This window comes from Ranitomeya imitator, chromosome 6 (assembly GCF_032444005.1).
Source record: "Ranitomeya imitator isolate aRanImi1 chromosome 6, aRanImi1.pri, whole genome shotgun sequence".
NCBI lineage: Eukaryota > Metazoa > Chordata > Amphibia > Anura > Dendrobatidae > Ranitomeya > Ranitomeya imitator.
Window position 1 is genome coordinate 495196899 of NC_091287.1, and position 26053 is coordinate 495222951.

The following is a 26053-nucleotide window of genomic DNA, read 5'->3' on the forward strand; positions in this document are numbered from 1 at the left end:
ACTGCCACCTAGTGGTAGCCTTGCTGCTGCACGACAGGCCTGCTTTGTCTAGGTGGAGCCCTCCTTCCACTCTATAGCCATCTAGTGGAGCTTGCACCTACCTGCATTGCAGCAGCGTGACAAAAACACTGACGACTCAGCATGACCCAATTTCCACAGGACAGCAAAACAATCACCCACCGATTGGAGGAATTATGACAGTGTGCTGTTTACTTACAATGAAGGTTTTATCATTCATTAGGAGATAACAACTGTTGGACTACAAGCAGCTCACTGTCAATAAACTACAGTGGTTTTACATTTCTGTTACTTTTTCAGTCAGGATTGGGGTGCAGAGTGTACATTAATGGGAAAAAATAAACTTTTTTGAATTTACCACATGGCTGCAATGTAAGAAAAGAGTGAAAAATTTAAAGGGGTATGAATAGTTTCCATACTCAGTGTATGTACACAGATAGCTATGTTGTGGATGTTGTTAGCTTTCTCAACTCTGCTACATGCTGCATCTTAGAACTCTGTGTCTCAACTGCTGCACCCAGTAAATTAAGTGATACATCATTGGAATCAGGCTCTCTTGACCTATATTATGCTACTCTCAGATTAAATGGAGAAAATGTGCTGACATATTCTGTTTAAATTACACTATAGTAAATAGCCTCAAAATACAGTGTCCCCCAAAGTTATCCATATAAGATCTTAAGTACCCCATGAGAGTTATGTTAGTGTAAGGCTGTATGCACACGTTGCGTTTTTTTTTGCGGTTTTCCCCGATAAAAACGCTATAAAACTGCAAAAAAAACACCGCATACAATAAGCATCCCATCATCTAGAATGAATTCCGCATGTTTTGTGCACATGATGCGTTTTTTTCCGATTTCCCACTACAAAATGCATTGGGAAGTGTCCGGAAAAGACCGCGGCAAAAACGCGTCAAAACCGCAGCAAAAACGCATCAAAACCGTGGCAAAATCGCGGCAAAAATGCATGCGGTTTTCTTGTGGATTTCTTGCAGAAAATGTCCGGTTTTTCTCAGGAATTTTCTGCGAGAAATCCTGAACGTGTGCACATAGCCTAAATGTATCCAACATCAAATAATGCCATTTATTCTGTGACATCTGTGTGCCCCATATACAGGTGCTTCTCACAAAATTAGAATATCTTCAAAAAGTTAATTTAATTCAGTTCTTCAATAGAAAAAGTGAAAGTCATATATTATATAGCGTCATTACAAACAGAGTGATCTATTTCAAGTGTTTATTTCTGTTAATGCTGATGATTATGGCTTACAGCCAATAAAAACTCAAAAGTCATTATCTCAGTAAATTAGAATAATTAACAAAAAAAACCTGCAAAGGCTTCCTAAGCGTTTAAAAATGTCCCTTAGTCTATTTCAGTAGACTCCACAATCATCTGTTTTTTGGGGCTTTAGATGCAGAGGTATATCTAGGGTTTCTGTCACCCGGGGCAAGAGTTCAGTTTGGCGTCCCCATCCCCCCCCAAGACATATGCGATTTGCAAACTTATTCATGTACCCACGAGCTCCTCTCCCTAATGCTCTCAATGTTCAGTGAAAAACAGAGAAGCAGAAGAGAAGCTCATTGTCACAGGACCACAAGTATGAAAGTCACATGTGAGTGACGTGTCCATGTGACAACTGCTGGAACCTGCAGAGCTGAATCCTGACATCGCAGCCTTCTGAATTCTCACAACGAATGCACTGCACACCTTTATGATTCTCCCTTGCCGGTGGACAGTAATGTCAGCACAAGTATGTGATTTGAATACCTCTGGCCACATTCCGACTAGTCGTGCCCGGCCTCACTCAATTCATTTTCATTGAGTGAGGCCACACATGTCTAGTGAGCACGTGACCTCATGTATGTAAATCGCCAGCACAAGAGAATCCTGACAGCGTGCAGAGCGCACTGTGAGAAGTCAGAAGTCTGCAGTCACAAAGAATCACTGCAGACTCATTACAAACCTGGACATCCCCTTTAATGCTCCTAACATAAATAAAAACATGAGAATTAGTTAGTCAGTATCACAAATAACATTTACATCCAGGTACCTGATAGATGACGTCATCTCTGGAGTCGTTCTCCCTTTCTTCATCTTGTCCAGACCCCATGATGAGTTTTCTCATCCACAGCTTGTCTCTGCAGACCTCCATCTTCTCCGCTCTTTTGCAGAAAATTTCCACATGATGCCCTTAAATATACAAGTGTCATAATGCTCCTGTATAAAACATTGCCCCTCACTATATTGTCTGCACAAAATATGACCCCCACATAGTCCCTCTTATGGTTCATGCTCTTCACACTGACTTCTCCTTTCAAAACCGGCCCCCTCTTCACACTGTCCTCTCACACTGTGTCCCCCTATAGGGCCCAGTATTTATACTGTACTCTCTCATCACACTCCCCCTTCCTGTTATACTGTCCTCTCCTGGCTGTGCCCTTACACTGTCCCTCCATGCTACAAACCCACTACTCAGTTTCTATTCTGTGCCCACTCACTTTTCTCCCCACATATGGTCTCATCACACTATTCCCCTCCTTCCTCATACTGTCTCCTCTCACATCCCTCCTGTTCACCATACTGTCTCCTCATATATTTACCCCCTCACGTTCTATACTGCCTGCTCACCTGACTCCCCATACTGTGTCTGCACACATCCCATCACCCTCATACATGTTTCCTCATACATGCCCTCATACCCCTGTACTGTTTCCTCATATATGCCCCCATCTCCCCCTTTGCTGTTCATTTTGTGTCCTCAAGTCTCCCCCACACATTAAATCCCCCATCCCCACTCCAATTCGCCCCACACAATAAATCCCCCATTCCCCACATCATCCCCTCATCACCCCATCTCCTGATCCCCCACAGCCCCTCATCAACCCCATCTCCCCCTCAGCCCCTCATCACCCCCACACAGCCCCTCATCATCCCCCCATTCCCCACACAGCCCCTCATCAGCCCCCATTCCCCACAAAGGCCCTCATCATCCCTCAATTCCCCACAGGCCCTCATCATCCCCCATTCCCCACAAAGGCCCTCATCACCCTGCTTCTCCACAGAGCCCCTCATCATCCCCCCCATTCCCCACATGCCCTCATCATCACCCACACAGATTCTTATCCCCCCATTCCCCACACAGCCCCCAATCACCCCCATACAGCCCCTCATCACCCCCTTTCTCCCCAAAGCCCCTCATCACCCCTTCTCCCACACAGCCCCTCATCATCCCCCCTTCTCCCCACACTGCCCCTCATCATCCCCCATTCCCCACACAGTCTCTTATCATCCACTACACAGCTTCTCATCATCATCCCCCATTCCCCACACAGCCTCTCATCATCCACTACACAGCTCCTCATCATTATCCCTCCACTCCCCACACAGCCTCTCATCATCCACTACACAGCCCCTCATCATCATCCCCCATTCCCCACACAGCCTCTCATCATCCACTACACAGCCCCTCATCATTATCTCTCCATTTCCCACACAGCCTCTCATCATCCTACACAGCCCTTCATCATCATCCCCCATTCCACACACAGCCTCTTATCACCCACTACATAGCCCCTCATCATCATCCCCCATTTCCTCACACAGCCTCTTATAATCCACTACACAGCTCCTCATCATTATCCCCCATTCCCCACACAGCACCTCATTATCCCTCCATTCCCCACACAGCCTCTCATCATCCACTACATAGCCCCTCATCATCATCCCCCCATTCCCCACACAACTCGGTAATCTTCTCAAACGCCTCCATGCTGCAGATCCTCAGTCCTCTCCTCACACCTCTCCATCAGCCTCAGCAGCTTCCTGCTATCTGTCTTCACTGGATTGAAGGAGGCCCCACCCCTTTTGGTGACATCATTACCTCCCGAAATCACCTCCGTTCTAGTCTGATGTTCAATTGTACTCGTGTCTGAAAGATACAAGTCCAATTGAATACTGGGAGCTGGCGCGCTGCAGCTTCTCTGTGCCGGCTGTCAGCTTGACAGTCGGCACAGAGAACAACTGACTCCCAGTCCAGGGGGCGGCAGAATGCAGCTGCCAGGGGAGACACTGCGGACCACCGCATTAGGTGGCCCGACTGCGCCCCCCTGCCAGCTGCGCCTGGGGCACATGCCCCGGCTGCCCCCCCTAGATACTCCACTGTTTAGATGGAAGACTGATGGAATCTCAATCATAGGGTCAAACATGATGTGAAAAGAGACTTACTGTGTTGCTCACTGAATCCTATCCAAACCTTGTCTCCTAGGAGTATTGTGCATGTTAACCCCTCTGCTTTCACCCCCACTCCCATTTTATATTGTGCATGTTTCCCCCTTTGCTTCTACTACCTCATCCATTTATAATGGGCATGTGTAGCTCTGCATGGTAGCCGCTGGCGAGGAACTGGAATTCTCCTGTGATACCCCGGCATGCTACATGAAAGAGTGGATTGTGGCTTGGTGTTGGTGCTGTGAGGGCCTTGCACCCTGCAGGCCGCCGTTAGCTGGTGGTGAATGGATATGGGGTACAAGGGCTTGCGGGTACAAAGTCTTATAGACTCTTCCTTCACAGTGTAAAGTATTTTTACACACATGGTTTCCTTCCACTGTTGTCTTCTCCAGGTCCGGTAAAGCACACTGTTTCACCCTACTTTGTCACAGTTCAGCTCGTCACCACAGTACTGATCATCAAGTCTCTCTACCTGCTCAGTGCTTCCGCTTCCTATTTCTTTCACTTTTGGTGCCCTGGATCTACTGCTCGTGATCCCTACTAGTCCCACAAATTCAGTCCTATTACCTTCGGTGTTCACCATACTCAGGGCTTCTCGTGACACATCATCCAATCCAAGAACCTCTTTAAGGTGGAAAGTCCCTCTGCCTCTTCAGTCACTTCAAGGTTGCGCTAACTCTTGTCCCTTATTCTCCTTTGCTGTAGATGGCAGCACTGCTCAGAGATATTTCCTACTACTTCTTGAACTTGCCCCTAACTGCTTAACTAACAGGAAGTCATTCCTATCCCTAATGCTAAGCCCCTCCCACTATGGGCTCATTCCGAACCTTAACACTATTTACTGTAATATGACTAACTGCAGTCACTAAGTTATACCACCTATCTTATGTCCTAAGTCCTAACCTATATCTTATCCGATACTGTACACTACCAGCATTACTTATCTTACGTTATGACATCCTGCATTATACACTACACATTACATAGGTGAACATCACATGACACAATATTTACAAAAAGAAGCAGGACACCATACACACAACAGCGCAATTGGTGTCTTCAGGGGTAGGAATTAAATATGTTTCCCCCTTTGCTTCTACACCAACTCCATTTATTTTCTGCATGTTATCCCCTCTGTTTCTATCCCTTCCCCATTTTATATTGTACATATTTCCCCCTTTGCTTCTACCACGTCCCAATTTATATTGTGCATGTTTCCCTCTTTGCTTCTACCACCTCCCCCATTTATATTGTGCATGTTTCCCCCTTTGCTTCTACCACCTCCCCCATATTTGTATTGTGCATGTTTCCCCCTTTGCTTCTACCACCTCCCCATTTATATTGTGCATGTTTCCCCCTTTGCTTCTACCACCTCCCCCATTTATATTGTGCTTGTTTCCCCCTTTGCTTCTACCACCTCCCCCATTTATATTGTGCTTGTTTCCCCCTTTGCTTCTACCACCTCCCCCATTTATATTGTGCATGTTCCCCCTTTGCTTCTACCACCTCCCCCATTTATATTGTGCTTGTTTTCTCCTTTGCTTCTACCACCTCCTCCATTTTTGAATTGTACATGTTTCCCCCTTTTCTTCTACCACCTCCCCCGTTTATATTGTGCATGTTTCCCCATTTGCTTCTACCACCTCCCCATTTATATTGTGCATGTTTCCCCCTTTGCTTCTACCACCTCCCCCATTTATATTGTGCATGTTTCCCCCTTTGCTTCTACCACCTCCCCCATTTATATTGTGCATGTTTCCCCCTTTGCTTCTACCACCTCCCCCATTTATATTGTGCTTGTTTCCCCCTTTGCTTCTACCACCTCCCCCATTTTTGTATTGTGCATGTTTCCCCCTTTGCTTCTACCACCTCCCCCATTTATATTGTGCATGTTTCCCCCTTTGCTTCTACCACCTCCCCCGTTTATATTGTGCATGTTTCCCCTTTGCTTCTACCACCTCCCCGTTTATATTGTGCATGTTTCCCCCTTTGCTTCTACCACCTTCCCATTTATTTTATGCATGTTTCCCCATTTGCTTCTACCACCTCCCCCATTTATATTGTGCATGTTTCCCCCTTTGCTTCTACCACCTCCCCCATTTATATTGTGCATGTTTGCCCCTTTGCTTCCACCACCTCCCCCATTTATATTGTGCATGTTTCCCCCTTTGCTTCCACCACCTCCCCCATTTATATTGTGCATGTTTCCCCCTTTGCTTCTACCACCTCCCCATTTATATTGTGCTTGTTTCCCCCTTTGCTTCTACCACCTCCCCCATTTTTGTATTGTGCATGTTTCCCCCTTTGCTTCTACCACCTCCCCCATTTATATTGTGCATGTTTCCCCCTTTGCTTTTACCACCTCCCCATTTATTTTGTGCATGTTTCCCCATTTGCTTCTACCACCTCCCCATTTATATTGTGCATGTTTCCCCCTTTGCTTCTACCACCTTCCCATTTATTTTGTGCATGTTTCCCCATTTGCTTCTACCACCTCTGTTGTGAATTCCGCTCTTGGGCTCCCTCCGGTGGTTGTAAGTGGCACTTTTGTGAGTTCTGCTCTTGGGCTCCCTCTTGTGGTTTCAAGTGGTATGGCTGCTCCTTGGAGTTAGCTGTCATCAGCTGCCTTCACTTATCGTCTCTTCTGCTCGGCTATTTAGGCCTGGCTGTTCCTTCAGCCAGTGCCACTTGTAAATGGTTTCTGGTTGGATTCACATCTCTTTGGATTTCCCTGTTTTCCTGACCAGTTCAGCAAAGCTAAGTTCTTGCTTGCTCTGTTCTGTTCACAGAATGTGGACTTATCCGTTCAGTGCTTTCTATGTTTGTCCAGCTTATCAGTATGAATTCTGTCTTGCTGGAAGCTCTGGGAAGCAGATTTACCCTCCACACCTTTAGTCAGGTGTGGAGATTTTTAGTAAACTCTGCGTGGATTTTTGTAGTGTTTTATACTGACCGCACAGTATTCTATCCTGTCCTATCTATCAAGCTAGACTGGCCTCCTGTGCTCATCCTGGTTTCATTCTGTGTATGTCTTTTCCCTCTCCACTCACAGTCATTATTTGTGGGGGCCTAATCTATCCTTTGGGGATTTTCTCTGAGGCAAGATAGTTTTCCTGCTTCTATCTTTAGGGGTAGTTAGCTCTTAAGCTGTGACAAGATGCCTAGGGAGAGCTAGGAGCATTCCACGGCTACTTCTAGTGTTGTGTTGAGCTTAGGGACTGCGGTCAGTACAGTTACCACTTCCTTCAGAGCTCGTTCCATGTTGCTCCTAAACTACTGCACCATAACACACCTCCCCATTTATATTGTACATGTTTCCCCCTTTGCTTCTACCACCTCCCCTCGTTTATATTGTGCATGTTTCCCCCTTTGCTTTTAACCCTCCCCAATTATATTGTGCATGTTTCCCCCTTTGCTTCTACCACCTTCCCATTTATTTTGTGCATGTTTCCCCATGTGCTTCTACCACCTCCCCTCGTTTATATTGTGCATGTTTCCCCCTTTGCTTTTAACCCTCCCCATTTATATTGTGCATGTTTCCCCCTTTGCTTCTACCACCTCCCCATTTATTTTGTGCATGTTTCCCCATTTGCTTCTACCACCTCCCCATTTATATTGTGCATGTTTCCCCCTTTGCTTCTACCACCTCCCCCATTTATATTGTGCATGTTTCCCTCTTTGCTTCTACCACCTCCCCATTTATTTTGTGCATGTTTCCCCCTTTGTTTTTAACTCTCCTCCATTTATATTGTGCATGTTTCCCCCTTTGCTTCTACCACCTTCCCATTTATTTTGTGCATGTTTCCCCATTTGCTTCTACCACCTCCCCTCGTTTATATTGTGCATGTTTCCCCCTTTGCTTTTAACCCTCCCCATTTATATTGTGTATGTTTCCCCCTTTGCTTCTACCACCTCCCCCGTTTATATTGTGCATGTTTCCCCCTTTGCTTTTAACCCTCTCCATTTATATTGTGCATGTTTCCCCCTTTGCTTCTACCACCTCCCCCATTTATATTGTGTATGTCTCCCCCTTAGCTTCTACCACCTCCTCATTTATATTGTGCATGTTTCCGCCTTTGCTTCTACCACCTCCCCCATTAATATTGTGCATGTTTCCCCCTTTCTTTCTACCACCTCCTCATTAATATTGTGCATGTTTCCCCCTTTGCTTCTACCACCTCCCCCATTTATATTGTGCATGTTTCCCCCTTTGCTTCTACCACCTCCCCCATTTATATTGTGCATGTTTCCCCTTTGCTCCTACCATCTCCCCATTTATATTGTGCATGTTTCCCCCTTTGCTTTTAACTCTCCTCCATTTATAATGTGCATGTTTCCCCATTTGCTTCTACCACCTCCCCCATTTATATTGTGCATGTTTCCCCATTTGCTTCTACCACCTCCCCCACTTATATTGTGCATGTTTCCCCCTTTGCTTTTAACCCTCCCCATTTATATTGTGTATGTTTCCCCCTTTGCTTCTACCACCTCCCCCATTTATATTGTGCATGTTTCCCCATTTGCTTCTACCACCTCTCCCATTTATATTGTGTATGTTTCCCCTTTGCTTTTAACTCTCCCCCATTTATATTGTGCATGTTTCCCCCTTTGCTTTTACCCCTCCTCCATTTATACTGTGCATGTTTCTCCCTTTGCTTCTACCACCTCCCCCATTTATTTTGTGCATGTTTCCCCCTTTGCTTTTAACCCTCCCCATTTATATTGTGTATGTTTCCCCCTTTGCTTCTACCACCTTCCCCGTTTATATTGTGCATGTCTCCCCCTTAGCTTCTACCACCTCCTCATTTATATTGTGCATGTTTCCCCCTTTGTTTCTACCACCTCCCCCATTTATATTGTGCATGTTTCCCCCTTTGTTTCTACCACCTCCTCATGAATATTGTGCATGTTTCCCCCTTTGCTTCTACCACCTCCCCTATTTATATTGTGCATGTTTCCCCCTTTGCTTCTACCACCTCCCCCATTTATATTGTGTATGTTTCCCCCTTTGCTTCTACCACCTCCCCCATTTATATTGTGCATGTTTCCCCCTTTGTTTCTACCACCTCCTCATGAATATTGTGCATGTTTCCCCCTTTGCTTCTACCACCTCCCCCATTTATATTGTGCATGTTTCCCCCTTTGCTTCTACCACCTCCCCCACTTATATTGTGCATGTTTCCCCCTTTGCTCCTGCCATCTCCCCATTTATATTGTGCATGTTTCCCCCTTTGCTTTTAACTCTCCTCCATTTATAATGTGCATGTTTCCCCATTTGCTTCTACCACCTCACCATTTATATTGTGCATGTTTCCCCATTTGCTTCTACCACCTCTCCCATTTATATTGTGTATGTTTCCCCTTTGCTTTTAACTCTCCCCCATTTATATTGTGCATGTTTCCCCCTTTGCTTTAACCCCTCCTCCATTTATATTGTGCATGTTTCCCCCTTTGCTTCTACCACCTCCCCCACTTATATTGTGCATGTTTCCCCCTTTGCTCCTGCCATCTCCCCATTTATATTGTGCATGTTTCCCCCTTTGCTTTTAACTCTCCTCCATTTATAATGTGCATGTTTCCCCATTTGCTTCTACCACCTCACCATTTATATTGTGCATGTTTCCCCATTTGCTTCTACCACCTCTCCCATTTATATTGTGTATGTTTCCCCTTTGCTTTTAACTCTCCCCCATTTATATTGTGCATGTTTCCCCCTTTGCTTTAACCCCTCCTCCATTTATATTGTGCATGTTTCCCCCTTTGCTTCTACCACCTCCCCCACTTATATTGTGCATGTTTCCCCCTTTGCTCCTACCATCTCCCCATTTATGTTGTGCATGTTTCCCCCTTTGCTTTTAACTCTCCTCCATTTATAATGTGCATGTTTCCCCATTTGCTTCTACCATCTCCCCCATTTATATTGTGCATGTTTCCCCATTTGCTTCTACCACCTCTCCCATTTATATTGAGTATGTTTCCCCTTTGCTTTTAACTCTCCCCCATTTATATTGTGCATGTTTCCCCCTTTGCTTTTACCCCTCCTCCATTTATATTGTGCATGTTTCCCCATTTGCTTCTACCACCTCTCCCATTTATATTGTGTATGTTTCCCCTTTGCTTTTAACTCTCCCCCATTTATATTGTGCATGTTTCCTGCTTTGCTTTTAACCCTCCTCCATTTATATTGTGCACGTTTCCCCCTTTGCTTTTACCCCTCCTCCATTTATATTGTGCATGTTTCCCCCTTTGCTTCCACCACGTCCCCCATTTATATTGTGCATGTTTCCCCCTTTGCTTTTACCCCTCCTCCGTTTATATTGTGCATGTTTCCCCATTTGCTTCTACCACCTCCTCCATTTATATTGTGCATGTTTCCCCATTTGCTTCTACCACCTCCTCCATTTATATTGTGCATGTTTCCCCCTTTGCTTCCACCACGTCCCCCATTTATATTGTGCATGTTTCCCCCTTTGCTTCTACCACCTCCCCTATTTATATTTTCCCGCTTTGCTTTTAACCCTCCTCCATTTATATTGTGCATGTTTCCCCCTTTGCTTCTACCACCTCCCCCATTTTTATTTTCCCGCTTTGCTTTTAACCCTCCCCATTTATATTGTGCATGTTTCCCCCTTTGCTTCTACCACCTCCCCCATTTATAGTGTGCATGTTTCCCCCTTTGCTTTTAACTCTCCTCCATTTATAATGTGTATGTTTCCCCATTTGCTTCTACCACCTCCCCCATTTATATTGTGCATGTTTCCCCATTTTCTTCTACCACCTCTCCCATTTATATTGTGTATGTTTCCCCTTTGCTTTTAACTCTCCCCCATTTATATTGTGCATGTTTCTCCCTTTGCTTTTACCCCTCCTCCATTTATATTGTGCATGTTTCCCCAGTTGCTTCTACCACCTCTACCATTTATATTGTGTATGTTTCCCCTTTGCTTTTAACTCTCCCCCATTTATATTGTGCATGTTTCCTGCTTTGCTTTTAACCCTCCTCCATTTATATTGTGCATGTTTCCCCCTTTGCTTTTACCCCTCCTCCATTTATATTGTGCATGTTTCCCCCTTTGCTTCCACCACGTCCCCCATTTATATTGTGCATGTTTCCCCCTTTGCTTTTACCCCTCCTCCGTTTATATTGTGCATGTTTCCCCATTTGCTTCTACCACCTCCTCCATTTATATTGTGCATGTTTCCCCATTTGCTTCTACCACCTCCTCCATTTATATTGTGCATGTTTCCCCCTTTGCTTCCACCACGTCCCCCATTTATATTGTGCATGTTTTCCCCTTTGCTTCTACCACCTCCCCTATTTATATTTTCCCGCTTTGCTTTTAACCCTCCTCCATTTATATTGTGCATGTTTCCCCCTTTGCTTCTACCACCTCCCCCATTTATATTTTCCCGCTTTGCTTTTAACCCTCCCCATTTATATTGTGCATGTTTCCCCCTTTGCTTCTACCACCTCCCCCATTTATAGTGTGCATGTTTCCCCCTTTGCTTTTAACTCTCCTCCATTTATAATGTGTATGTTTCCCCATTTGCTTCTACCACCTCCCCCATTTATATTGTGCATGTTTCCCCATTTTCTTCTACCACCTCTCCCATTTATATTGTGTATGTTTCCCCTTTGCTTTTAACTCTCCCCCATTTATATTGTGCATGTTTCCCGCTTTGCTTTTAACCCTCCTCCATTTATATTGTGCATGTTTCCCCCTTTGCTTTTACCCCTCCTCCATTTATATTGTGCATGTTTCCCCCTTTGCTTTTACCCCTCCTCCATTTATATTGTGCATGTTTCCCCATTTGCTTCCACCACCTCCTCCATTTATATTGTGCATGTTTCCCCATTTGCTTCTACCACCTCCTCCATTTATATTGTGTATGTTTCCACCTTAGCTTCTACCACCTCCCCCATTTTTGTATTGTGCATGTTCCCCCCTTTGCTTCTACCACCTCCTCATTTATATTGTGCATGTTTCCCCCTTTGCTTCTACCACCTCCCCCATTTATATTGTGCATGTTTCCCCCTTTGCTTCTACCACCTCCCCCATTTATATTGTGCATGTTTCCCCATTTGCTTCTACCACCTCCTCATTTATATTGTGCATGTTTCCCCCTTTGCTTCTACCACCTCCCCCATTTATATTGTGCATGTTTCCCCCTTTGCTTCTACCATCTCCCCCATTTATATTGTGCATGTTTCCCCCTTAGCTTCTACCACCTCCTCATTTGTATTGTGCATGTTTCCCCCCTTTGCTTCTACCACCTCCCCATTTATATTTTCCCGCTTTGCTTTTAACCCTCCCCATTTATATTGTGCATGTTTCCCCCTTTGCTTCTACCACCTCCCCCATTTATAGTGTGCATGTTTCCCCCTTTGCTTTTAACTCTCCTCCATTTATAATGTGTATGTTTCCCCATTTGCTTCTACCACCTCCCCCCATTTATATTGTGCATGTTTCCCCATTTTCTTCTACCACCTCCCCCATTTATATTGTGCATGTTTCCCCATTTGCTTCTACCACCTCCCCCATTTATATTGTGCATGTTTCCCCCTTTGCTTCTACCACCTCCCCCATTTATATTGTGTATGTTTCCCCCTTAGCTTCTACCACCTCCCCCATTTTTGTATTGTGTATGTTTCCCCCTTTGCTTCTACCACCTCCCCCATTTATATAGTGCATGTTCCCCCCTTTGCTTCTACCACCTCCTCATTTATATTGTGCATGTTTCCCCCTTTGCTTCTACCACCTCCCCATTTATATTGTGTATGTTTCCCCCTTAGCTTCTACCACCTCCCCCATTTATATTGTGCATGGTTCCCCCTTTGCTTCTATCACCTCCCCCATTTATATTGTGTATGTTTCCCCCTTAGCTTCTACCACCTCCTCATTTATATTGTGCATGTTTCCCCCTTTGCTTCTACCACCTCCCCCATTTATATTGTGCATGTTTCCCCATTTGCTTCTACCACCTCCTCATTTATATTGTGCATGTTTCCCCCTTTGCTTCTACCACCTCCCCCATTTATATTGTCCATGTTTCCCCCTTTGCTTCTACCACCTCCCCCATTTATATTGTGCATGTTTCCCCCTTAGCTTCTACCACCTCCTCATTTGTATTGTGCATGTTTCCCCCCTTTGCTTCTACCACCTCCCCATTTATATTTTCCCGCTTTGCTTTTAACCCCCCCCATTTATATTGTGCATGTTTCCCCCTTTGCTTCTACCACCTCCCCCATTTATAGTGTGCATGTTTCCCCCTTTGCTTTTAACTCTCCTCCATTTATAATGTGTATGTTTCCCCATTTGCTTCTACCACCTCCCCCATTTATATTGTGCATGTTTCCCCATTTGCTTCTACCACCTCCACCATTTATATTGTGTATGTTTCCCCTTTGCTTTTAACTCTCCCCCATTTATATTTTGCATGTTTCCCGCTTTGCTTTTAACCCTCCTCCACTTATATTGTGCATGTTTCCCCCTTTGCTTTTACCCCTCCTCCATTTATATTGTGCATGTTTCCCCCTTTGCTTTTACCCCTCCTCCATTTATATTGTGCATGTTTCCCCATTTGCTTCTACCACCTCCTCCATTTATATTGTGCATGTTTCCCCATTTGCTTCTACCACCTCCTCCATTTATATAGTGCTTGTTTCCCCCTTTGCTTCTACCACCTCCCCCATTTATATTGTGCATGTTTCCCCCTTTGCTTCTACCACCTCCCCCATTTATATTGTGTATGTTTCCCCCTTAACTTCTACCACCTCCCCCATTTTTGTATTGTGTATGTTCCCCCCTTTGCTTCTACCACCTCCTCATTTATATTGTGCATGTTTCCCCCTTCGCTTCTACCACCTCCCCCATTTATATTGTGCATGTTTCCCCCTTTGCATCTACCACCTTCCCCATTTATATTGTGCATGTTTCCCCTTTGCTTCTACCACTTCCCCATTTATATTGCACATATTTCCCCGTTTGCTTTTACCACATCCCCATTTATATTCGGCATGTTTCCCCCTTTGCTTCTACCACCTACCCAATTTATATTGTGCATGTTTCCCCCTTTGCTTCTACCACCTCCCCCATTTATATTGTGCATGTTTCCCCCTTTGCTTCTACCACCTCCCCCATTTATATTGTGCATGTTTCCCCCTTTGCTTTTAACTCTCCTCCATTTATAGTGTGCATGTTTCCCCTTTGTTTTTAACTCTCCTCCATTTATAGTGTGCATGTTTCCCCTTTGCTTTTAACTCTCCTCCATTTATATTGTGCATGTTTCCCCCTTTGCTTCCACCACGTCCCCATTTATGTTGTGCATGTTTCCCCCTTTGCTTCTACCACCTCCCCATTTATATTGTGCATGTTTCCCCCTTTGCTTCTACCACCTCCTCATTTATTTTGTGCATGTTTTCCCCTTTGCTTCTACCACCTCCTGTTATGAACAGGTAATTCAGAACCACAATGGACATTGAAGTTCAGAGCACACAAAGTGACCTGACAGTTACCAAAAACATAGGACGAGCTCTGAGACGTGGGAACTCTACTGACCGCAATCCCTAATCCTATCACACCACACTAGAGGTAGCCGTGGATTGCGCCTAACGCTCCCTATGCAACTTGGCACAGCCTGAGAAACTAACTAGCCCTGAAGATAGAAAAATAAGCCTACCTTGCCTCAGAGAAATTCCCCAAAGGAAAAGGCAGCCCCCCACATATAATGACTGTGAGTAAAGATGAAAACACAAACACAGAGATGAAATAGATTTAGCAAAGTGAGGCCCGACTTACTGAATAGACCGAGGATAGGAAAGATAGCTTTGCGGTCAACACAAAAACCTACAAACAACCACGCAGAGGGGAAAAAAGACCCTCCGCACCGACTAACGGTACGGAGGTGCTCCCTCTGCGTCTCAGAGCTTCCAGCAAGCAAGAAAAACCAATATAGCAAGCTGGACAGAAAAAATAGCAAACAAAAACAACACAAGCAAAACTTAGCTTATGCAGGATAGACAGGCCACAGGAACGATCCAGGAGGAAGCAAGACCAATACTAGAACATTGACTGGAGGCCAGGATCAAAGCACCAGGTGGAGTTAAATAGAGCAGCACCTAACGACTTAACCTCATCACCTGAGGAAGGAAACTCAGAAGCCGCAGTACCACTCTCATCCACCAAAGGAAGCTCATAGACAGAACCAGCCGAAGTACCACTCTCGACCACAGGAGGGAGCTTGGCCACAGAATTCACAACAACCTCCCCAACTTATATTGTGCATGTTTCCCCTTTGCTCCTACCATCTCCCCATTTATATTGTGCATCTTTCCCCCTTTACTTTTAACTCTCCTCCATTTATATTGTGCATGTTTCCCCCTTTGCTTCTACCACCTCCCCATTTATATTGTGAATGTTTTCCCTTTGCTTCTACCACCTCCCCATTTATATTGTGAATGTTTCCCTTTTGCTTCTACCACCTCCCCATTTATTTTGTGCCTGTTTCCCCCTTTGCTTTTAACTCTCCCCATTTATATTGTGCATGTTTCCCCATTTGCTTCTACCACCTCCCCCATTTATATTGTGCATGTTTCCCCTTTGCTTTTAACTCTCTCCCATTTATATTGTGCATGTTTCCCCCTTTGCTTCTACCACCTCCCCGTTTGTATTGTGCATGTTTCCCCCTTTGCTTTTTACCCTCCCCATTTATATTGTGTGTTTCCCCCTTTGCTCCTACCACCTCCCCCATTTATATTTTCCCGCTTTGCTTTTAACCCTCCCCATTTATATTGTGCATGTTTCCCCCTTTGCTTCTACCACCTCCCCCATTTATAGTGTGCATGTTTCCCCATTTGCTTCTACCACCTCTCCCATTTATATTTTGTATGTTTCCCCTTTGCTTTTAACTCTCCCCCATTTATATTGTGCACGTTTCCCGCTTTGCTTTTAACCCTCCTCCATTTATATTGTGCATGTTTCCCCCTTTGCTTTTACCCCTCCTCCATTTATATTGTGCATGTTTCCCCATTTGCTTCTACCACCTCCTCCATTTATATTGTGCATGTTTCCCCCTTTGCTTCTACCACCTCCCCCACTTATATTGTGCTTGTTTCCCCCTTTGCTTCTACCACCTCCCCCATTTATATTGTGCATGTTTCCTCCTTTGCTTCTACCACCTCCCCCATTTATATTGTGTATGTTTCCCCCTTAGCTTCTAACACCTCCCCCATTTTTGTATTGTGCATGTTTCCCCCTTTGCTTCTACCACCTCCCCCATTTGTGTAGTGCATGTTCCCCCCCTTTGCTTCTACCACCTCCTCATTTATATTGTGCATGTTTCCCCCTTTGCTTCTACCACCTCCCCCATTTATATTGTGCATGTTTCCCCCTTTGCTTCTACCACCTCCCCCATTTATATTGTGTATGTTTCCCCCTTAGCTTCTACCACCTACCCATTTATATTGTGCATGTTTCCCCCTTTGCTTCTACCACCTCCCCCATTTATATTGTGTATGTTTCCCCCTTAGCTTCTACCACCTACCCATTTATATTGTGCATGTTTCCCCATTTGCTTCTACCACCTCATTTATATTGTGCATGTTTCCCCCTTTGCTTCTACCACCTCCCCCATTTATATTGTGCATGTTTCCCCCTTTGCTTCTATCACCTACCCATTTATATTGTGCATGTTTCCCCCTTTGCTTTTAACTCTCCTCCATTTATAGTGTGCATGTTTCCCCTTTGCTTTTAACTCTCCTCCATTTATAGTGTGCATGTTTCCCCTTTGCTTTTAACTCTCCTCCATTTATATTGTGCATGTTTCCCCCTTTGCTTCCACCACGTCCCCCATTTATATTGTGCATGTTTCCCCCTTTGCTTCTACCACCTCCCCATTTATATTGTGCATGTTTCCCCCTTTGCTTCTACCACCTCCCCCATTTATATTGTGTATGTTTCCCCCTTAGCTTCTACCACCTCCCATTTATTTTGTGCATGTTTCCCCATTTGCTTCTACCACCTCCCCCATTTATATTGTGTATGTTTCCCCCTTAGCTTCTACCACCTCCCATTTCTTTTGTGCATGTTTCCCCATTTGCTTCTACCACTTCCCCCATTTATATTGTGCATGTTTCCCCTTTGCTTCTACCACCTCCTCATTTATTTTGTGCATGTTTCCCCCTTTGCTTCTACCACCTCCCCCACTTATATTGTGCATGTTTCCCCCTTTGCTCCTACCATCTCCCCATTTATATTGTGCATGTTTCCCCCTTTACTTTTAACTCTCCTCCATTTATATTGTGCATGTTTCCCCCTTTGCTTCTACCAGCTCCCCATTTATATTGTGAATGTTTTCCCTTTGCTTCTACCACCTCCCCATTTATATTGTGAATGTTTCCCCTTTGCTTCTACCACCTCCCCATTTATTTTGTGCATGTTTCCCCCTTTGCTTTTAACTCTCCCCATTTATATTGTGCATGTTTCCCCATTTGCTTCTACCACCTCCCCCATTTATATTGTGCATGTTTCCCCTTTGCTTTTAACTCTCCCCATTTATATTGTGCATGTTTCCCCCTTTGCTTCTACCACCTCCCCCATTTATATTGTGCATGTTTCCCCTTTGCTTTTAACTCTCCCCCATTTATATTGTGCATGTTTCCCCCTTTGCTTCTACCACCTCCCCCATTTATATTGTGCATGTTTCCCGCTTTGCTTTTACCCCTCCTCCATTTAAATTATGCAAGTCCCTACTGTGTTTCCAGCCCCTTCCACATTGTGCCTTTCCACATACTTCCTGCTGACTCCTCTTTTCTTGTTTTTCTTAGATCACACCCACTGTTGAGTATTGGTTTTACTGTGCCTGGACTTCACAGGAACACTGCAGATCTCCTCACACCACCTGCTGTCTGGCACTGCCATGTAGAAAGCACTGCCCATGCTTGTCATTGAGTCCAGGCTCTTGCAGATGGCTGGGAAGGAGTTGCATGGGTGACCCGTGCAAACTTCTCAATGCCTCCTTCTCAGTTTCTGGCTGTGCTGATATGTGGAGCAGATGCTAAAGCTGCAGTTTCACCAATCAGCGATCACTTGATTTTACAATGCAGAAGAGGGGGCGCATTGCTTGTCTCCTCTCTCGTTGCCATGCAAACCATGTGGTTCTCTCCTCTCGCCTCGGACAAAACAACAATTTTACTTGGAAGTTCGACAGTGGGGTTGTGAAAGAAACATACAGAATGTATTGCTCAAAACTGGTGCTGTCCCTTGTTATGCGCCACCTTAGACATTGGACTTCAAGTACATAGAGGCAAAATACGACCCTATGTGGGATATCCCATGTAAACTATTAGAATATTATAAGTCACCAAGAAGTTCTATAAGTGTCTATAAAACACCTCTCCATTAATAATCCTATAGTTATATGGTAAATATAGACACAGCAAGAATAAAGTATTTTATTAGAAATAATACACTTTTACTATTTTATTTAAAAATAACAAACACAGTTATAATCACCTAACGCATAATTCCACTGAATCCCACGTCTCCTGTAATAAAACAAAAATAAAAAAACAACAATATTCTTCACCTGTCCGTTGTTAGGTCCCACGCCGTAATGTACAGTGGGGCAAAAAAGTATTTTGTCAGTCAGCAATAGTGCAAGTTCCACCACTTAAAAAGATGAGAGGCGTCTGTAATTTCCATCATAGGTAGACCTCAACTATGGGAGACAAACTGAGAAAAAAAAATCCAGAAAATCACATTGTCTGTTTTTTTAACATTTTATTTGCATATTATGGTGGAAAATAAGTATTTGGTCAGAAACAAAATTTCATCTCAATACTTTGTAATATATCCTTTGTTGGCAATGACAAAGGTCAAACGTTTTCTGTAAGTCTTCACAAGGTTGCCACACACTGTTGTTGGTATGTTGGCCCATTCCTCCATGCAGATCTCCTCTAGAGCAGTGATGTTTTTGGCTTTTCGCTTGGCAACACGGACTTTCAACTCCCTCCAAAGGTTTTCTATAGGGTTGAGATCTGGAGACTGGCTAGGCCACTCCAGGACCTTGAAATGCTTCTTACGAAGCCACTCCTTCGTTGCCCTGGCGGTGTGCTTTGGATCATTGTCATGTTGAAAGACCCAGCCACGTTTCATCTTCAATGCCCTTGCTGATGGAAGGAGGTTTGCACTCAAAATCTCACGATACATGGCCCCATTTATTCTTTCATGTACCTGGATCAGTTGTCCTGGCCCCTTTGCAGAGAAACAGCCCCAAAGCATGATGTTTCCACCACCATGCTTTACAGTAGGTATGGTGTTTGATGGATGCAACTCAGTATTCTTTTTCCTCCAAACACGACAAGTTGTGTTTCTACCAAACAGTTCCAGTTTGGTTTCATCAGACCATAGGACATTCTCCCAAAACTCCTCTGGATCATCCAAATGCTCTCTAGCAAACGTCAGACGGGCCCGGACATGTACTGGCTTAAGCAGTGGGACACGTCTGGGCACTGCAGGATCTGAGTCCATGGTGGCGTAGTGTGTTACTTATGGTAGGCCTTGTTACATTGGTCCCAGCTCTCTGCAGTTCATTCACTAGGTCCCCCCGCGTGGTTCTGGGATTTTTGCTCACCGTTCTTGTGATCATTCTGACCCCACGGGGAGGGATTTTGCGTGGAGCCCCAGATCGAGGGAGATTATCAGTGGTCTTATATGTCTTCCATTTTCTAATTATTGCTCCCACTGTTGATTTTTTCACTCCAGGCTGGTTGGCTATTGCAGATTCAGTCTTCCCAGCCTGGTGCAGGGCTACAATTTTGTTTCTGGTGTCCTTTGACAGCTCTTTGGTCTTCACCATAGTGGAGTTTGGAGTCAGACTGTTTGAGGGTGTGCACAGGTGTCTTTTTATACTGATAACAAGTTTAAACAGGTGCCATTACTACAGGTAATGAGTGGAGGAAAGAGGAGACTCTTAAAGAAGAAGTTACAGGTCTGTGAGAGCCTGAAATCTTGATTGTTTGTTTCTGACCAAATACTTATTTTCCACCATAATAAAAAGTGTCAGAGAACCTCCAAAAGCAGATGAGTGGAAGCATGTGACCAAAAGAAGCAAGAAGACCATGGAGAAATCACCAACCACACAACTGAAGAACCGATATCAAATCTTTGTAGAGGATGAAGATGGCACACCTAAGAATGAAGCAATACCAGCAAGCAAAAAAGAAAAGGGCACACAGCAACAAGTGACAGCAAAAAGTACAGCCAAGAAACAACGAAGAGTGGTGGTGGTGGGAGACTCACTACTGAGAGGCACAGAAGCAGCCATCTGCAGACCGGACATAACTGCAAGAGAAGTATGCTGCCTTCCAGGTGCGATGATCAAGGATGTGACCGATAGGATACCAAAGCTCTTCAGCTCCAAGGACGTCCACCCATTTCTTCTGATACATGTTGGCACCAATGACACGGCAAGGAAGGACCTACCGACAATCTGCAAGGACTTTGAAGAGTTGGGGAAGAAAGTAAAGGAACTGGATGCACAGGTAGTTTTTTCTTCTATCCTTCCAGTAGACGGGCATGGCACCAGGAGATGGAACAGGATCCTTGATGCAAACAACTGGCTAAGACGATGGTGCAGACAACAAGGATTTCGATTCCTGGACCACGGTGTGAATTACTGGTATGATGGACTCCTCGCCAGAGACGGACTACACCTCAACAAACCTGGGAAACACACATTCGCCAGAAGACTCGCTACACTCATCAGGAGGGCGTTAAACTAGAAGAAGAGGGGACGGGAAGAAAAACATTAGACTCGAACAAAGACGACCCAGGAAAACATACTCAGAAGGGAGGTAAGAACATTTCTAAAACAATCCACAGTGAGGAGATTGGAACAAAACAAAATCCTCTGAACTGCATGCTCGCAAACGCCAGAAGCCTGACAAACAAGATGGAAGAACTAAAAGCAGAAATATCTACAGGTAACTTTGACATAGTGGGAATAACCGAGACATGGTTAGATGAAAGCTATGACTGGGCAGTTAACTTACAGGGTTACAGTCTGTTTAGAAAGGATCGTAAAAATCGGAGAGGAGGAGGGGTTTGTCTCTATGTAAAGTCTTGTCTAAAGTCCACTTTAAGGGAGGATATTAGCGAAGGGAATGAGGATGTCGAGTCCATATGGGTTGAAATTCATGGAGGGAAAAATGGTAACAAAATTCTCATTGGGGTCTGTTACAAACCCCCAAATATAACAGAAAGCATGGAAAGTCTACTTCTAAAGCAGATAGATGAAGCTGCAACCCATAGTGAGGTCCTGGTTATGGGGGACTTTAACTACCCGGATATTAACTGGGAAACAGAAACCTGTGAAACCCATAAAGGCAACAGGTTTCTGCTAATAACCAAGAAAAATTATCTTTCACAATTGGTGCAGAATCCAACCAGAGGAGCAGCACTTTTAGACCTAATACTATCTAATAGACCTGACAGAATAACAAATCTGCAGGTGGTTGGGCATTTAGGAAATAGCGACCACAATATTGTGCAGTTTCACCTGTCTTTCACTAGGGGGACTTGTCAGGGAGTCACAAAAACATTGAACTTTAGGAAGGCAAAGTTTGAACAGCTTAGAGATGCCCTTAATCTGGTAGACTGGGACAATATCCTCAGAAATGAGAATACAGATAATAAATGGGAAATGTTTAAGAACATCCTAAATAGGCAGTGTAAGCGGTTTATACCTTGTGGGAATAAAAGGACTAGAAATAGGAAAAACCCAATGTGGCTAAACAAAGAAGTAAGACAGGCAATTAACAGTAAAAAGAAAGCATTTGCACTACTAAAGCAGGATGGCACCATTGAAGCTCTAAAAAACTATAGGGAGAAAAATACTTTATCTAAAAAACTAATTAAAGCTGCCAAAAAGGAAACAGAGAAGCACATTGCTAAGGAGAGTAAAACTAATCCCAAACTGTTCTTCAACTATATCAATAGTAAAAGAATAAAAACTGAAAATGTAGGCCCCTTAAAAAATAGTGAGGAAAGAATGGTTGTAGATGACGAGGAAAAAGCTAACATATTAAACACCTTCTTCTCCACGGTATTCACGGTGGAAAATGAAATGCTAGGTGAAATCCCAAGAAACAATGAAAACCCTATATTAAGGGTCACCAATCTAACCCAAGAAGAGGTGCGAAACCGGCTAAATAAGATTAAAATAGATAAATCTCCGGGTCCGGATGGCATACACCCACGAGTACTAAGAGAACTAAGTAATGTAATAGATAAACCATTATTTCTTATTTTTAGTGACTCTATAGCGACAGGGTCTGTTCCGCAGGACTGGCGCATAGCAAATGTGGTGCCAATATTCAAAAAGGGCTCTAAAAGTGAACCTGGAAATTATAGGCCAGTAAGTCTAACCTCTATTGTTGGTAAAATATTTGAAGGGTTTCTGAGGGATGTTATTCTGGATTATCTCAATGAGAATAACTGTTTAACTCCATATCAGCATGGGTTTATGAGAAATCGCTCCTGTCAAACCAATCTAATCAGTTTTTATGAAGAGGTAAGCTATAGGCTGGACCACGGTGAGTCATTGGACGTGGTATATCTCGATTTTTCCAAAGCGTTTGATACCGTGCCGCACAAGAGGTTGGTACACAAAATGAGAATGCTTGGTCTGGGGGAAAATGTGTGTAAATGGGTTAGTAACTGGCTTAGTGATAGAAAGCAGAGGGTGGTTATAAATGGTACAGTCTCTAACTGGGTCGCTGTGACCAGTGGGGTACCGCAGGGGTCAGTATTGGGACCTGTTCTCTTCAACATATTCATTAATGATCTGGTAGAAGGTTTACACAATAAAATATCGATATTTGCAGATGATACAAAACTATGTAAAGCAGTTAATACAAGAGAAGATAGTATTCTGCTACAGATGGATCTGGATAAGTTGGAAACTTGGGCTGAAAGGTGGCAGATGAGGTTTAACAATGATAAATGTAAGGTTATACACATGGGAAGAGGGAATCAATATCACCATTACACACTGAACGGGAAACCACTGGGTAAATCTGACAGGGAGAAGGACTTGGGGATCCTAGTTAATGATAAACTTACCTGGAGCAGCCAGTGCCAGGCAGCAGCTGCCAAGGCAAACAGGATCATGGGGTGCATTAAAAGAGGTCTGGATACACATGATGAGAGCATTATACTGCCTCTGTACAAATCCCTAGTTAGACCGCACATGGAGTACTGTGTCCAGTTTTGGGCACCGGTGCTCAGGAAGGATATAATGGAACTAGAGAGAGTACAAAGGAGGGCAACAAAATTAATAAAGGGGATGGGAGAACTACAATACCCAGATAGATTAGCGAAATTAGGATTATTTAGTCTAGAAAAAAGACGACTGAGGGGCGATCTAATAACCATGTATAAGTATATAAGGGGACAATACAAATATCTCGCTGAGGATCTGTTTATACCAAGGAAGGTGACGGGCACAAGGGGGCATTCTTTGCGTCTGGAGGAGAGAAGGTTTTTCCACCAACATAGAAGAGGATTCTTTACTGTTAGGGCAGTGAGAATCTGGAATTGCTTGCCTGAGGAGGTGGTGATGGCGAACTCAGTCGAGGGGTTCAAGAGAGGCCTGGATGTCTTCCTGGAGCAGAACAATATTGTATCATACAATTATTAGGTTCTGTAGAAGGACGTAGATCTGGGTATTTATTATAATGGAATATAGGCTGAACTGGATGGACAAATGTCTTTTTTCGGCCTTACTAACTATGTTACTATGTTACTATGTATAATATGCAAATAAAATGTTAAAAAAACAGACAATGTGATTTTCTGGATTTTTTTTTCTCAGTTTGTCTCCCATAGTTGAGGTCTACCTATGATGTAAATTACAGACGCCTCTCATCTTTTTAAGTGGTGGAACTTGCACTATTGCTGACTGACTAAATACTTTTTTGCCCCACTGTATGTCTAGGGGATAAACAGTTTTCAGCCTGGACGGTGCCAAAATGCGACCATCCAGGCTGAGAACCACTGATGAATGAGCTGCTGCGAGCGCAGCGTCAGTGACCAGCGGTGATGTCATTAAGGTTACTGCCGGTCACTGAGGCTGCGTTCCCAGCCGGGCTGAACTGCTGTGACCTTGGTGAGATCCCCTCTGGCACCGTGAGTAATCCAAATTGTATTGCTCTATACTCAATACAATTTGGTGTATGAGTTGGGTCTGACTGGCACCCAATACAAATTTTACTTTCAGATTTGCTATATTATTACTTAAAATTGTTAAAACATTTCCGGTAGGATTTCTTTCTTAAGGGAGGATTACTTCGGGGAGATAACTGCGCCACTGTTATTTTTACAGTCATCAGGACATGTTGGCATTTGTTGTATGGCCTTTGTAGGGACCATTTATCTGAAGCTTGTTATTGCCGAGTTATTGCTCATTTGTGTGTCTCTTATGGGCCAAAGGATTGCCTATAACAATATTGCCATCTCTCCTTTATATAGTTTAGGTTTCCAGCATTTGATGGTCTACCTCTTTCTATATACAGTGCGCTAGCGTACCTAAACAAAGGATATTGTGGATTTACCTATTCTTTTTCAGCAACTCTCTGGCACCTTAGTGCATACACTTGGATGAAGCTACAGGTGTTACACTCTATGCAAGTGAAACATGGCAATGGCTTTTTGCTTTTAAATCATGCTCTACTGAGTGACGTATATGTAACATTCTTGGTCATTCACATCTCCATGACGATCTGGACAGGTATGACCGCTTTGAATTATGTATATTTTGGCGACTGTTTGTTGAACATCCCGCTTTTCCAGTTCATATTGTATTGCTTTATGGGCCTTTTTCTGCCTTATTTGTCTGCTACCTTTGTCACATTTTTCATCTTATGAGTCTGTCCTGTGACCATATTAACATCTTATAACTCTGTTTGTCTAGTTTCTATGGTTAGGCTCATTTTAGAAGCCTTTCCTGATCTTATCTGTCATTTCTTGTGAACACATATTCTTTCATTTTTTATTTCTCACTTAATGAGTATGTCTTTAACTGGACTGCCTTAAAACTATTCTAATGACCGTTTTGTACATAGTCTCCACTGCTTGTATCGCTTGTATCTTCAGGCTATCCCAGTGCGCATGCGCCATAAAATAACAGATCTTTTGTGCTCTTATGGCACTTCAGCACCATACCATTGCGCATCTTGACTTGTGCATGCAGCCTCATTGTTTGGCGCTTGTGCATTAACATTATATACATATTTCAAAAGCGATATATGACTTACTCCTTATGTAGGGGTTGTACCATTATGCCTTTGTACTTGTATACGACGCTTCATTATGTGGCGCAGGCGCAATTTGTAGTGGCTGTACCACTATGCACTGGTATTTGTATGCAGCGTTTCATTCTGTGGCGCAGGCGCAGTATTGTGTTTGTTCAAATCACTATGACTACCTGCGCGCATGCGCCCTTTTTGATAGATAGTTAGATACACTTCCGGCAGTCTTAGAACACATGCCGACGCCACACTTGGCTCTAACGGGAGATTTCTCCAGCTGTAAGTATTTATCTACGTTCACTTTTCTGTATATATGGATACAGATATATGTGATACTCACAATTACTACCCCTGATGAAGTCACAGTTGTGACGATACACGTTGGGCTGACAGGAGCCGGACCCTGCCGCTGCACCACCACTGCTACCTGCTATTTAAGGAACCATGTCTTATGAGCATATCCATGACCCTTAATCTTGCATTGAATCTTTTCAGCCA